At 47.2% G+C, this 12,884-nt stretch overlaps 1 protein-coding gene across 1 annotated transcript in view; it reads right to left on the reverse strand.

Annotated features, from left to right (window-relative positions):
* The window catches only part of LOC133363092 (zinc finger protein 653-like), a 52,550-nt gene extending 44,252 nt beyond the window's left edge, over nt 1–8,298 (reverse strand). The window contains exons 1-2 of the mRNA XM_061582172.1: nt 8,065–8,298; nt 5,112–5,238 (exon numbers count right to left, since the gene is read on the reverse strand). The gene's annotated coding sequence lies outside the window, so the exon portion shown is untranslated. The remainder of the gene's footprint in view (nt 1–5,111; nt 5,239–8,064) is intronic.
* Nucleotides 8,299–12,884: the final 4,586 nt, after the last annotated feature.

The raw sequence follows: 12,884 nt of genomic DNA on the forward strand, positions 1-12,884 counted from the left end.
TATAGCAAGCCCTTCTTCGATTTCCCCCTGCGAAAAACTCCAGGAAGGTGGCATATGTATTGCATGTTGGAATGTATGAGGTTCAACTCCAACTTGGTGGGTTGAGGCTGCATGGGGTTAATAAGGGTAGTTAGAGAGAGATAGACCTCTTGCTGGTTGAGGCTATACCATCCCTTTGATCCTCTTCCCTTCCTGCTAGGCTGATAAGCAAAGGAATGTTGAATCCCAGTTCCTTCCAGCCTCTGTCAGTTCTTCTCTTTCTCTGGAGAGGGGAGCAGACATCTTCTTTTTGTCTCTCCTCTCAACCAGGATGAGAGCTGCACTGGGACCAGTGCAGACTGCTCCAACATAGTTAGTGAGCTAGATGTAAGGACTCTTTCCTATCAAGCATGTACTTCCAGAATAAAGTAGTTGTTCCTTATTTTAAAGCTTAAAGTCTCTGTCTGACTGATTTGCAGGGAAGGTAGAATCTTAGCAAAGATTTATACACACACACTAAGCTCGCTCAGTACTCTGCGTTCCGCAGTGCATACACAACTTTGCTACACTCTCAATAGAGAGCAAAATTCCAACAGGTTGTGGGCCCAGGCCATGCAAATGGAGATATGAGCAATTAAAAGAGCTATTGTGTTTGAATCAAGGAAGCTAAATTAGAAACCTTCAGAGTTTTAGTCAGTGAAGAGTTGAGGCTTTTACTTAAGGATGGCCACCGTGATGGAGAGGCTAGGCATCAATAAGCTTACCACCGGAGGATGGAAGCTCTGGGAATTTCGAATGCAAAAACACCTGAGACAACAAAAGCTGTTGGAAGTAATTACAGGATCGGAACCAAGAGAGGATGCTTCTCAGGAGGAACAAAGAATTTGGACTGAGAAGGATGAAACGGTACAAGACCTCATCACTAAATCTGTGAGTAATAATCAGATTCCTCTGATTATGAATTCTAAAAATGCCAGAGAGATGTGGAAAACGCTGGAATCCCATCATAATCCCAAAAGCCAGGGACATTTAATTGCAATGCTACGTAGCCTTATTAATTTACAAATGAGGGATGATCATTTTGAGGAACATCTTACTAGATTTATGGTGTTAATTCAAGGGATAGAAGAGAAGGGAACGCAGCTGGACCAAAATGTACAGATTGCTTTATTCCTGGATTCTCTTCCAAAATACATGGAGACTTTTGTACTTATAATGCAACAACAGAAAAAGACTTTAAACGAGATTATTTCAGAAGTGAGAGAGCAGTTCTCTCAGAAAGCAGCTACGGAAAAAGGACAGCTCTCCTCTTTCCTAAGTAAAGAAGCTAGCAAGGAAGCTGCTGACCGACAGGCAGTCAGATGCAGATTTCAGGAACAAAAGGATTCTAGAGGTGTGAGATCTAAGCAATGTTTTCTTAGCAACTCAGAAAAACACCTTAGGAACCAGTGTGATAAGAAGGGGAAGCCTGAAGGAAAGCCTGAAAGAGATAGAGGATTTAAAGGGACAGAAAAGAAAAGTGCAAAGGGCTTTCAAGTAACTCGTGTTGAAAAATGTTACAATGAAAATAAATATTATGTGGATTCGGGGGCAAGTGCTCATTTAATGAAAGAGAAAATTTTGTTTGAAGATTTAACCCCATATCAAGGCACAGTTAGATTGGCTGACTCGAGAGTCCTGCCCATAAAGGCATGTGGAGATGCTAAGCTGTTTTGCCAGACTCCAAGTGGCACTGAGGAAATTTATCTCAGGAATGCGCTCTGGACCCTAGGAACAACTTGATATCAGTTAGTGAAGCTACAAACAATGGATGTAAAGTGTTATTTGAACAAGATTCTTGCATAATTTCTAGAGATGGTGAAATTTTATGCACAGCTACCAAGCAAAAAGGCATGTATGAAGTGGATCAGGAAGGTCCACAAGCTCATGTTGTGAAAGAATGCTGTAGCAAGTCTTGTTTACATTTACGGCATCGGAGATTAGGGCATAGAGACATTGCAAAGTTAAATACCCTTCAAAAGAATTATTTATTTATTTATTTATTTCTGCGATTTATTTATCGCCCATCTGGCTGGAAACCGAGCCACTCTGAGCGATGTACAAAGTCATAATATATAAGTATCACAACATCAAAACAGCAATAAAACTAAAACAACAGGTAAAGGTCACCACAGCAAAGTTCAACAAAGCTTCTGGCCCATATAGTCCACAAGGTGCGTCATTTGCGAAACCGAAAGCGACATCTCCTCTCACTCTCAGCATCCAGCATCCAGCGTAGCAAACAGCAAGAGGCGGCACAAACAGGCCCCACGAAGACGCGACCAACAGGAAAGTTCTCCCCGAGAAGCCAAAAGCAAAGGCGATGAGAGGCAAAACGCGGCCAACACAAGGCGAAACGAACAAGGCCAGCACGGCAGGACAACAGAGGCCGCAGGGGCGCGCCCCAATCCCAGCAGCCAATGGAAAAACTGCCGCGGCGAACTACGCTGTCTCGCGAATAGAGGCCGCAGCCCCAGGCCCGCCGAAGGGCCGCAGCCCATCCCCAGCTCCGATCCGGCAACCAGGAAACGGTGGCGGCGGCGGCCCAGCGTAGGTGAAAGTCTTACATCATATTTCTGATAGCTGGCATCCAGGTCGGGTCCGAGGGTGGTGACATAAGAGGGGGGGGAGGCTAATTTAGTAAGAGGCATGAAAATTGAACCCTGCCAAGAAAAGGGGAGATGTACTTGCTGTGTTAAAACTAAAGGGACGAGACCCAGTTTTCCTGAGCAGAGTGAAAGGAAGACCAAGCACCCCCTAGAGTTGATTCACAGCAACATTTGTGAAATGCCAATCACTTCAACTGGTGGAAACAAATATATTTTGAGCTTTATTGATGATTTTTCAATATTCACTGTGATACATATGTTGAAGGAGAGGGGCAAATGCTTCAGAAACTCAAAGAATATGTGGCAATGGTGACCACTAAATTTCAGAGAAAACCACAGATTCTATGTTCTGATAATGGGGGAGAGTACATGTCACATGCTACCCAGCAGTTTCTGCTTGAAAATGGGATTGAGCATCAAACCACTGTACCCCACAACCCAGAAGAGAATGGAGTCTTGGAGAGAAAATTCAGAACCCTAACTGAGATGGTGAGATCCATGCTGGAAGATGCCAGTCTCCCACAGAAGCATTGGGGAGAGGCAGTGTATACTGCCACATATCTACAAAATTGTTTGCCAACAAAGGTGAATGGCAACAAGACTCCATTCGAATTATGGTATGGGCGCATACCCAGTTTGGCTCATATAAAGGTGGTTGGATCAAAAGTGTATGGTCACATTCCACACCAGAAGAGAACCAAACTGGACAACACTACAAAGGAAGGAATCTTTGTTGGATATTCTTCAAAGCAAAAGGGATACAGAATCCTAAATCCCAAAACAGAAAGGATTGAAATCCAAAGAGCTGTTTACTTTGACGCTATAGTTAACCTTTTAAATGACTCGCCTGGCTCATAATCTTGTTCTTTGAAAAGGCATGGCTCAGAAGTGGGGGAGGGGCACCCTCCTAATCAGACATGGGACTCCATCGTCCCTCCCCTCTCCCCAGCACCACACTGGGGGTGCAGGATTAACATCTGGAACTGTAAGATCACCATCTGTGGAGCCCCTCCTGTCTGGTATGGTGGGAAGCTGGGGCATCCCCTGCCAGGCATCCTAGGTAGAGGCGAGTCCCTAGGTGATAAGTCCAAAAAGTTTTACGGGGCCCTGCTTTTGCCTTCTTAGCTTTTTCTCTTATAAGACTTCTTGGTTTTACTCCTGTGGTGGAGGTGGGGAGAGGAGCAAGAGGAACCCGCTGGAGAGGGCAACGCTTCCTATACTTATGTTTCTGTTTACCATCTGCCTCTTTACCAAGTGCCTCTTTAGTAGCTTTGACAAAGCAAGGGAGTCCTGGGGTTTTCAGTTCTGAGCCCTGAATCCACAACCACTTGAGTGGAAGGGGCCTAAAAAACTCCAAAGGAGCAAAATAGTGCAGCTCTCCCGAAGAGGCAATCATCTATGGTAATCCCTTCCTACTCCAATATTGAGAAAGAGCACTCACTGATGTTGGGGGGGGGTACAGCTCATATAGAGGCATCTGCTCTCCCTTCCGGCTCTAGGAGAGTCTCCCCTACTATCGCCGAAAAGCTGGGTTCATCGTCCCCAGTGCCTCTGAAGGAGCCGTCTGCTGTGAGCAGGTCAACTCTGCGGCAGCATCCCTGAGGAGGCCCATAGAGAAGAGGAGAGGGGAAGATGGCGGGAAAGGAAAGAAAGCTGAAAGTAAAGTGAAAGGGGGGGATACTAAAGAGGGAAAGGGGGAGGAGCATTCAGATTAACAAGAGAGATTTCCTGCCTGGGGTGCTAAAGGGTGCCAGAGTGGCTATGTGGGTGAGTCCGCTAGGAAAATAAACATTCTGTGATTTTTTTTCTTAAAATGGAAAGCAGCAGCACAGGTGGCTTCAGATTTGGGGGGAAGGGGGCTCTTTTCTTGCCAGCTGTTTCTCTCCTCAGAAATCTCCCACAAAGCCGCTTTCCTATCCCTGGGTAAATGGTTTGGGATCTCTGTGTCTCTTCTCCGTCAGAGAGAAAAGCAGCTTGAGTGGGGTGCCTTTGAGCAGGGAAATGGCTGTCAAGGAAAGGGTTAAACAGTCCCTTCCTCGCCTCTCCTTCCACTGATTCTCTACACAATCCAAAGCCACCCATAGCTGCTTTATATTAAAAGACATAATCAGGTAAGTCACTGAACTTTATTTTATTTATTATTTGATTTATATCCTGCCCTTCTTCCCAGCAGAACCTTCATGGAACATGTAATTAGGCCTGGAAAGAGCAGTGCCATCGTTATAACTGTGATAGACAATAATGACAGATGGAGTAGCGGAGGCAGTTCTTGGAGAGGAGAAAGGGAGTGGGAGGAAGGATTTCGAGTGGCAGATAATCTAGGCGTGAAAACACATGGGCCAGACATAGGAAAAGGTGGTCCTTGGAGCAGACCAAACTCCACGCACTGCATCTGCAGCATCAGGAAAACAAGAAATGTCAGCCTTACTTGTTTTTTTTGCCTCTCCCCTATGACACCCATATTCTGAAATGTGTCTCCCCAACCTTTCACTTCCATGAAGTTCACTGGATGGTGGCTCCAGGATTCATTTTCCCACCACAGATGTCTTCTGCAGATTTCAGCACCTTCAGCTAAGCTCATTTTGCAATCTCTGTAAACAAAGTCCTCCACCTGCAAAGGGGTGAGGCAGAGAGAGAAAGACACCATAAGGGAAATTTAGGTAGTAATGGATATTTAACCTGCAGGATTAATTTCACCGTGTGTGTCTCCTAGCAGGCAAATAGTTTGAGAGGGATTATTTTGATTATTTTGAAAATAGTTTGGAACAATACTTGGCAGTGAGGGTTGCTTATAATCATTATCATTGTTTACATAACGCTTTTCAGTGCAAAGGCCCCCCAAATGGTGAAGAGCATTGTGTCCCATGTTGTATTGGAGCAGTAAAGACATAGTGACCACAACAGGTTGAACGTAGTCACCAATTTAATGGTAACAGCAATACCAGAGTTTGGCAGGGAGGACAATGATTCAGCTATTAGGCAGCCCAACTGCTGTTCAGTGTCTCTTCTAGCCTGTGCTGAGGCAATCTTTGAGGAGCTGCCTGGCTCTCAGGTCTACCACAATATGGGCCACTCTTGTGGGCCCCATCAGCAATTTAGGTGAGTGGCAGCCCACCCCTGGGCTGGAGCTAAAGCCATAGTTTAACATACCTAAGACCTATTGTTGGGGGGGATGTCCCTCCTCAATAGGCTCAATGGATCCTCCCCAGAGTTTTCCCCATCTGAAGCAAGGTGGTGTCTGCAGACATTGTATTAAAGTATATACACAATCCTTGATATGGGGAAAGTAGAAATCCCAAAGAGCAATGGTCAGTTGTGACTGTAGGGCAGACCCAATCAGTGGTGCAGCATTACAACAGAAGTGGGGGGATGACTCCCACCATGCTACATAGGAGGTACAAATAAAATACACTATGAAGTCCAATAAAATGCCAATTAATCATCAATCAAAACAGTATAAGACAGAAATATCAAAACACGGAATGCTCAGAAGACAACCTTCCCAAGCTAGAGGATTAAAGCATACACTCAAAAATCCTATATCCCACATACTTAGGAAGGCTAGAAACCCAAACAGACAATGTGAAATACTAAATGCTCTTATTTATCTCATACACACTAAGGAGGGTTGAGACTTTGCATCGGGGGGAAAGGGTAGAAAATGAACAATACTGACCGAAGCCCTAAACACACATGCATAAAATTGTACTATAGCCAGTGTGGATTTTTCACATTCCGCAATGTTAAATTGAAAATACCTCCCATGCCATTCTGATGCTTTCCATAAGCTCATTTCAAAACAAAACCTTACAAAACTTATAGTCCTGAATTCAGAAACGCTTGCTTAACAACCCTCTCAATTTTCATGGTGATACACAAAACAGTCAGAGAGAATAGAGAGTTCAAAGTCTAAAAAGAGAAAAAACCCAGAGCCCTTTTGGACTTTTTTCTCTCAGAGTTCTCATAATATGTTGAAATTCATTAAAAATCACCCATTGTCACAGAGTACCTGTAATCCTTTTAATGACCTTGCCCCATACTCTGACCTTCATCTTCTGCAGTTTAAAAGTTAAAAAAATACCTGGCTGGTTTTTAATTGATTTAAGAAATTTTGGCTGCATCCCAATAATAACATCGGGCATGCTCAGTAAGAACCAACTGTCAGTGTTCTAAAAGCCAGACTCACAGCTGCTTGACTTGCCTTATCAGGGGGCCACACCCACACCAGACTTTGATTTCACTTGAGACAGTCATGGCTTCCCCCAGAGAATCCTGGGAAGTGTAGTTTGTGAAGGGTGCTGAGAGGAGACTCGTATTCCCCTGACAGAGCTCCAGTGGCCAGACTGGTTTAACAGTCAGCCACTCTGATTGAAGGTCTGTGAGGGGAACAGGGCGTCTCCTAGCTACTCAGCACCCTTCACTAACTACACTTCCCAGGATTCTTTGGGAGAAGCCATGACTTTCTGAAGTGAACTAAAGGCCTGGTGTGGATGGCCAGGGTGAGCTTTGGTTTAAATTTGGGTGGGAGGCTACATGTGCCTGCTGTAAAATAAAAAGGTGGGGGAAATGCTGAAAAGCAATGATACTGTTAACACTGTTTTCCTTTTGGAAAGGAAAGGGGCTTCCCTTCTGCCCAGTGCCCACCCACCCAATCTCCTCCCCTCCCACTCCCTGCCCCTTCCCTGGGTCAGTGTTGGACTACGACCTGGGAGACCAGGGTTCAAATCCCCACACAGCCATGAAGCTCCCCCTCTGAATACCATTTACAGTGAAAACCCTATTCAAAGGGTCATCATAAGTTCAGTCGACTTGAAGGCAGTCCATTTCCATTTTCAAACATGATTGCACAGAAATAAATCCTATTGAACTCAAAAAGTATACAAATGATCAAACCCACCCTCCCTTTTCCCTCCTATCCCCTCCCTCTTCCCCTTCCCTCCCCCTTTCTTTGTCCCTCCCTACCCATCCCCATCATCTTCCAATCTCCTCTTTTCCCCTCCCCTCTCCCCTTCCTCCTTCCCATGGTCAGTTTTACCTGTCTTAAGCATGATTGCACGGAAGTAAATACCATTGAACTCTATAAGCATGCAAATGATCAAACCTGTCCTCCCCTCCCCCTCCTCTTGCCCCCCTCCAATATGCTCCTTCCCTTTCCCCCTCCCCCTCCCCCTCCTCCTCCCCCATGGTCAGTTTTTCCTATCCTAACCATGATTGCATAGGAGTAAATCCCATTGAACTCAAGCATGCAAATGATCACACCTGCTTTTCCCTTCCTTTCCCTCTCTCCCTTCCTCCTCCCCTCCCCTCTTACTTCTTCCTCCTCCCCTGCCCACTCCAGCCCTACCCAGGGCCAGCATAACACGGTAAGCATGGCAGGAGGGTGCAATGCTTGAGGAGCGCCAGAGGCGCTCCTAAGCCCGGAAGAAAATTAAAACACCTCGGAAAATGTTCTTCTCATGCGCCCTCCCTCGCTACTGCCTCTCCGCTCGCAGTCGTTCTAGCTCCGGCGCTGCTCCCGCCGCTGCTCCTGACATCAGCATCGCCTTCTCCAGGGTCTGGGGGCGGAACGCCAGAGGCGCCTCATCCCAGCCCTAGGAGCACATCTCCTCAGCGGCGGCCTGCAGCCTTGGGGTGTGTGGGCCTCTCTGTGTCACTCGGCAGAGGCTGCTTGCCGGCTGGTTTGTGCTTTGCGCTTAGGCATGAGCGGAGATGACATCAGGAGAGAAGGGATGGGGAAGGTTATGGGGGGGAGAGGGAAGAGACCTGTACCTTGGGGAGATCGGGGGCGGGGCCTCTTCACGTTTCAAATGGCAGGACCCTCGGCTCAGAAACACATGCCTCTCTGAACCTGTGCCTCTGGGCATGTGCAGAGACAGTCAGTTGAGCCGCCAAGTTTTGGTGAAGCGTCTGGGTTCCAGCTTTCTTCTGAGGGCCGAACTAGACGGGACCGGGGTGATCGATCGCTTTGTCTCTGGTTCAAAGCAGCTGTTTGAGCCGGGGTTGGGATTTAGATCAGGGTCGCAGCACTGCGGAAGGATCTGCCAACCCTTTCTCTCTCCGTGGTGGGACGGCGTTTGGAATGCTGTGTAGGGTTCTGGTCACCTCACATCAAAAAGGATATTACTGAGTTGGAAAAGGTTCAGATAAGGACAACCAAAACGATCAAGGGGATGGAGGGACTCCCCTATGAGGAAAGGTTGCAGCATTGGGGGCTTTTTAGTTCAAAGAAAAGGTCAGTAAGAGGTGACATGATAGATGTATAAAATTATGCATGGCATTGAGAAGGGGAAGTTTTTCTGCCTCTTTCATAAAACTAGAACTTGTGGACATCCAAAGAAGCTGAATGTTGGAAGATTCAGGACCAGTAATGTAGTGGCTGAAGTCCCTGGTAAGTGCTGCAAGGACTGGGACCCCCTGCCTGACCCTGGCTCCACAGAGAGGCTGCAGTTAATTGTGCAGCCTCTTGCATCAGCTCCTGGCTGGATCAGGAGGCATAAAAGCCTAGCTGCCCTTGGGCGGCGGGTCTGCCACCAGTGGGGTGACACGAAAGGAAGCCACCCCTTGGGGAGTCCCTAGGGTGAGAGCGCTACCCTCTTCTATTTCTTTCTTTTGTTTTTCTAATCAATCTGGAAGAGATTGGGTAGTGGGGAGGGTGTGTGGCTCATGTGTAGTTCAGGTGAGAGCCTGTGCAGTGAACTGAATGAGAGGAGAAAGTCGCCAGATGCCTTCAGAGTTAGAGTCTGTAACTGGCAGAAGGCTGGCCCTCCCTGGGTGTCAGACAGAGGGGGAGTAGGTGTGCCCTGTGTGAAAAATATTGAGTGGGTCTTACTGTTCCTAATTCTCGCAGAAGCCTACTGGGATAATTGGCTCAGGTAGGTTTTGTTGGTGAGCTCTTCTTGGGTCCAAATCAGGTGTTCAGGAGGAGTCTTAGTAAGGAGGAACTTGGGTGATGCCACCCAAAGTTCAGTGATCACAGGTAAAGGGAAGTATAGCTATGGGGAGATGGTGAATTACCATAGAAGACGAGGGCAAGGCTATCTGAGCCTTGTACTTTGCTGCCACTCCTCTCATGGATGGGTTCCTCGTTGCTCATCTGCTGTGCGCATTGGCCCGTGTGTGTTATTAACTCCAGATCAGTACACAATTAAGACCACACCCATCCATGATTTGATTGTGGATGAAGGTGCTTGTAGTGAAAGCGGGGAGCCTTTCCCATCTGCTCTCACTGTCCCAGGAGTCAATTCCCAGCCTTGGGCAATTGATCGCAGCAAATCCTGGTTTGCCAAGGTTGTGCACGCTCACACCAACCCTGCAAGGTAGTAACTGCCACCACCCTTCTAACTGGATAGCTACTCTGGGGCGAAGGGAATCCCAGAGACCAGTTAAACACCAGAGCTTCTCGGGACAAGAGCCTTTATACACTCCTTGCCCCTTCTGAAGCCTCAGGTAAAACGTTATTTGTTACACGGTAGTTCTAGTCGAATGGCAAGGACTGAATTTAGGAACTGACCCCCCCCCTTTGAAATGAACACACATTAAAGTAATTAAAGTTTATTAAAAAGAAAAATTAGAAAAGCATAAAAATATTACAAATAACAAAAGGGTGCACAAAAATAAGTTTTAGCAGCAAATTAAATCCTGTTACCATACACCCCAAACAGGGCAAGGTTTGGTAAGAAAACAAGTAAGATAGTTTTTGGCACAAATCAAAATAACAAAGCTTTCTTGCCTAAGCTATACTTACAGACCATAGGATCTATAGATGAATAGCCTTCTCCCCTCAGGGATTTGTGAGTCAGGATGGAAATGGAGCCACAACGGAACATCACCTAAGAGACAAGGTGGTGCTCTGAAGTGGGACACAAAAACCCAAACTTCTGAGCTCCTTCTTATGGAAGAATCTTCTGCCCAGCCGGAGACAATTAACCAATTAGGATTTTATCCAAAGGATGAAAAAACTATGTTCCCACAACACCAGGCTTTTGGTTTCACAAGGCAGTTCCTTGAATTTTATGGCCTTGACGGAACCAGGCCCCTTCCACTGATAACAAGGTGTGAAGCTAGCTTGTAATCTCATACAGCTGGGGTTGTAAATCGCCAAGTCACAGCGATGAGGCAAAACTAAACATTTAACTGCTTTCTAGCAGGTTACAGAAAAAGATGTCAAGGGGAAAAATCCCCACAAGGCTTCGGTGTACAGCCATTTTAAATACAGGCCAGGGCAAGGCTGGCAAGCTGGCACTATAGTGCTGATTTGGTGTGCATTACTGTGACCTGGGTGGGTGAGCTGGGAGAAGTTGATCTGACCCAGCTTTGCCCACCTGGATACTCGGTGCAACACCAGCACAGGCTGCAGGGGCGGGAGGCGGGGGAGCTGCTATCGTCTACAGAACTTCCATCTCTGTCACCAGGAAATCACTCTGTCTTGGAGCTGGTTGTGAGGGCCTCCACCTGGTGTCGGGCCAAGGAGACAGTAAACTAGGGTTGCTGTGAGTGTACTGTCCACCCTGCTGCCCAGCAGCTTCTCTGACTGAGCTGGCAGAGGCCATCTTGGCTGTGGTATTGGAGGGGCCCAGAATGATAGTCCTGGGTGATTTCAATATCCACGCTGAGGCTGCCTCTAGTGTTCTGGCTCAGGACTTCATGGCCTCTATGACGACCATGGGGCTGTCTCAAGTTGTCACCGGTCCAACACATAGGGCAGGGCACACCCTCAACTTGGTTTTTGCTCCAGATGGAGGAAGGAGTGTTCTGGAGATGGGGTGTGTGTGGATGTTACCCCATTGCCTACTGTGTGGTGATGAGGGCGGTGAAGAAGGCCCACTTCTCTGCCTCCATCGCATCCTCAAGTACCCATCCAGTGAAGCTTTTCCATATTGTCAGGGGTCTGTTGACATCAACTCCAGGAAATGGAGTCTTAGACCCTTCAGACGCCCACTGTGAATTGTTTGCAAGGCACTTTGAGGGTAAAGTTGCTCGCCTCCATAACACTCTTGATGCTCCATCCACATCTACTGTAGTCCCCAATGAAATGTCCAGTGCAACGTCTGCTGCAACTTCTTGGGAACGGTTTCAGTTGATGCGGCCTGATGACATAGACAAGGTGCTTGTGATGATGTGGCCAGCAATGTGTCCTCCCGACCCTTGCCCTTCTTGGCTTATTAAAGCATGCCGAGGGGGTCTGACCGAGTGGATCCAGGGTGTGGTCAACGCATCATTGTGGGAGGGAGTGGTTCCAGCCGCCCTGAAAGAGGCAGTGATCTGACCACTCCTGAAAAAGCCCAACCTGGACCCATTGGACTGAGACAATTACCGACCAGTTGCAAATACCCCCTTCTTAGGGAAGGTGATTGAGAGGGTTGTGGTGCAGCAATGGCAAGTACTCTTGGATGAAACAGATTATCTTGACCCATTCCAGTTTGGGTTCAGGCCTGCTTATGGGACTGAATCAGCTGATGATGGATGATCTTTATCAGGAGAAGGACAGGGGGAGTGCAACCCTGTTATTCTTACTTGATCTCTCAGCGGCTTTTGATACCATTGACCATGGTATCCTTCTGGGCCGACTTGGTGAGATGAGTATTGGAGGCACTGTTTTACAATGGTTCCGATCCTATCTCCAAGGTCTTTCTCAGAGAATAGCATTGAGTGATTGTCTTTCGGCCCCTGGCAGTTCTACTGTGGGGTGCAGCGGTATGCTGATGATACCCAGCTCTATTTCTCTGTAACATCTGAATCAGGAGAGGCTTTGCAAGCCCTGGACCACTGCCTGGACTCGGTGGTGGGCTGGATGAGGGCCAATAAACTGAGTCTGAATCCTAGCAAGACAGAGGCATTGTAGGTTGGTGGTCCCTGAGTTCGGATAATTGGCCAGTTGCCTGCTTTGGATGGAGTCTTACTCCCTCTGAAAGAGCAGGTCTTGGTGTACAAAGCCCTATACAGCTTGGGACCAGGATACCTGAAAGACCGTCTTATCCCTTATATACCCAGTCAATCACTACGCTCTGCAGGTGAGGGCCTCCTGCAGATACCATCTTATCAGGAGGTCTGTTCTGCACAACATAGGAAACAGACCTTTAGTGTGGTGGCACCTACTGCACTTCTATTTATGTTCTGAAAACATCGCTTTTACACCTTAACTTTTAACATGAAAAGCAAATACTCCCCCCCCCCCGAAGAACAACTGAAAGTTGTTTCCACTCCTTGGAGTGTTACATATCTATGGATTTCTAACACTCTAGGATTACCTGACCACTT

Source organism: Rhineura floridana, chromosome 1 (genome assembly GCF_030035675.1).
Source record: "Rhineura floridana isolate rRhiFlo1 chromosome 1, rRhiFlo1.hap2, whole genome shotgun sequence".
NCBI lineage: Eukaryota > Metazoa > Chordata > Lepidosauria > Squamata > Rhineuridae > Rhineura > Rhineura floridana.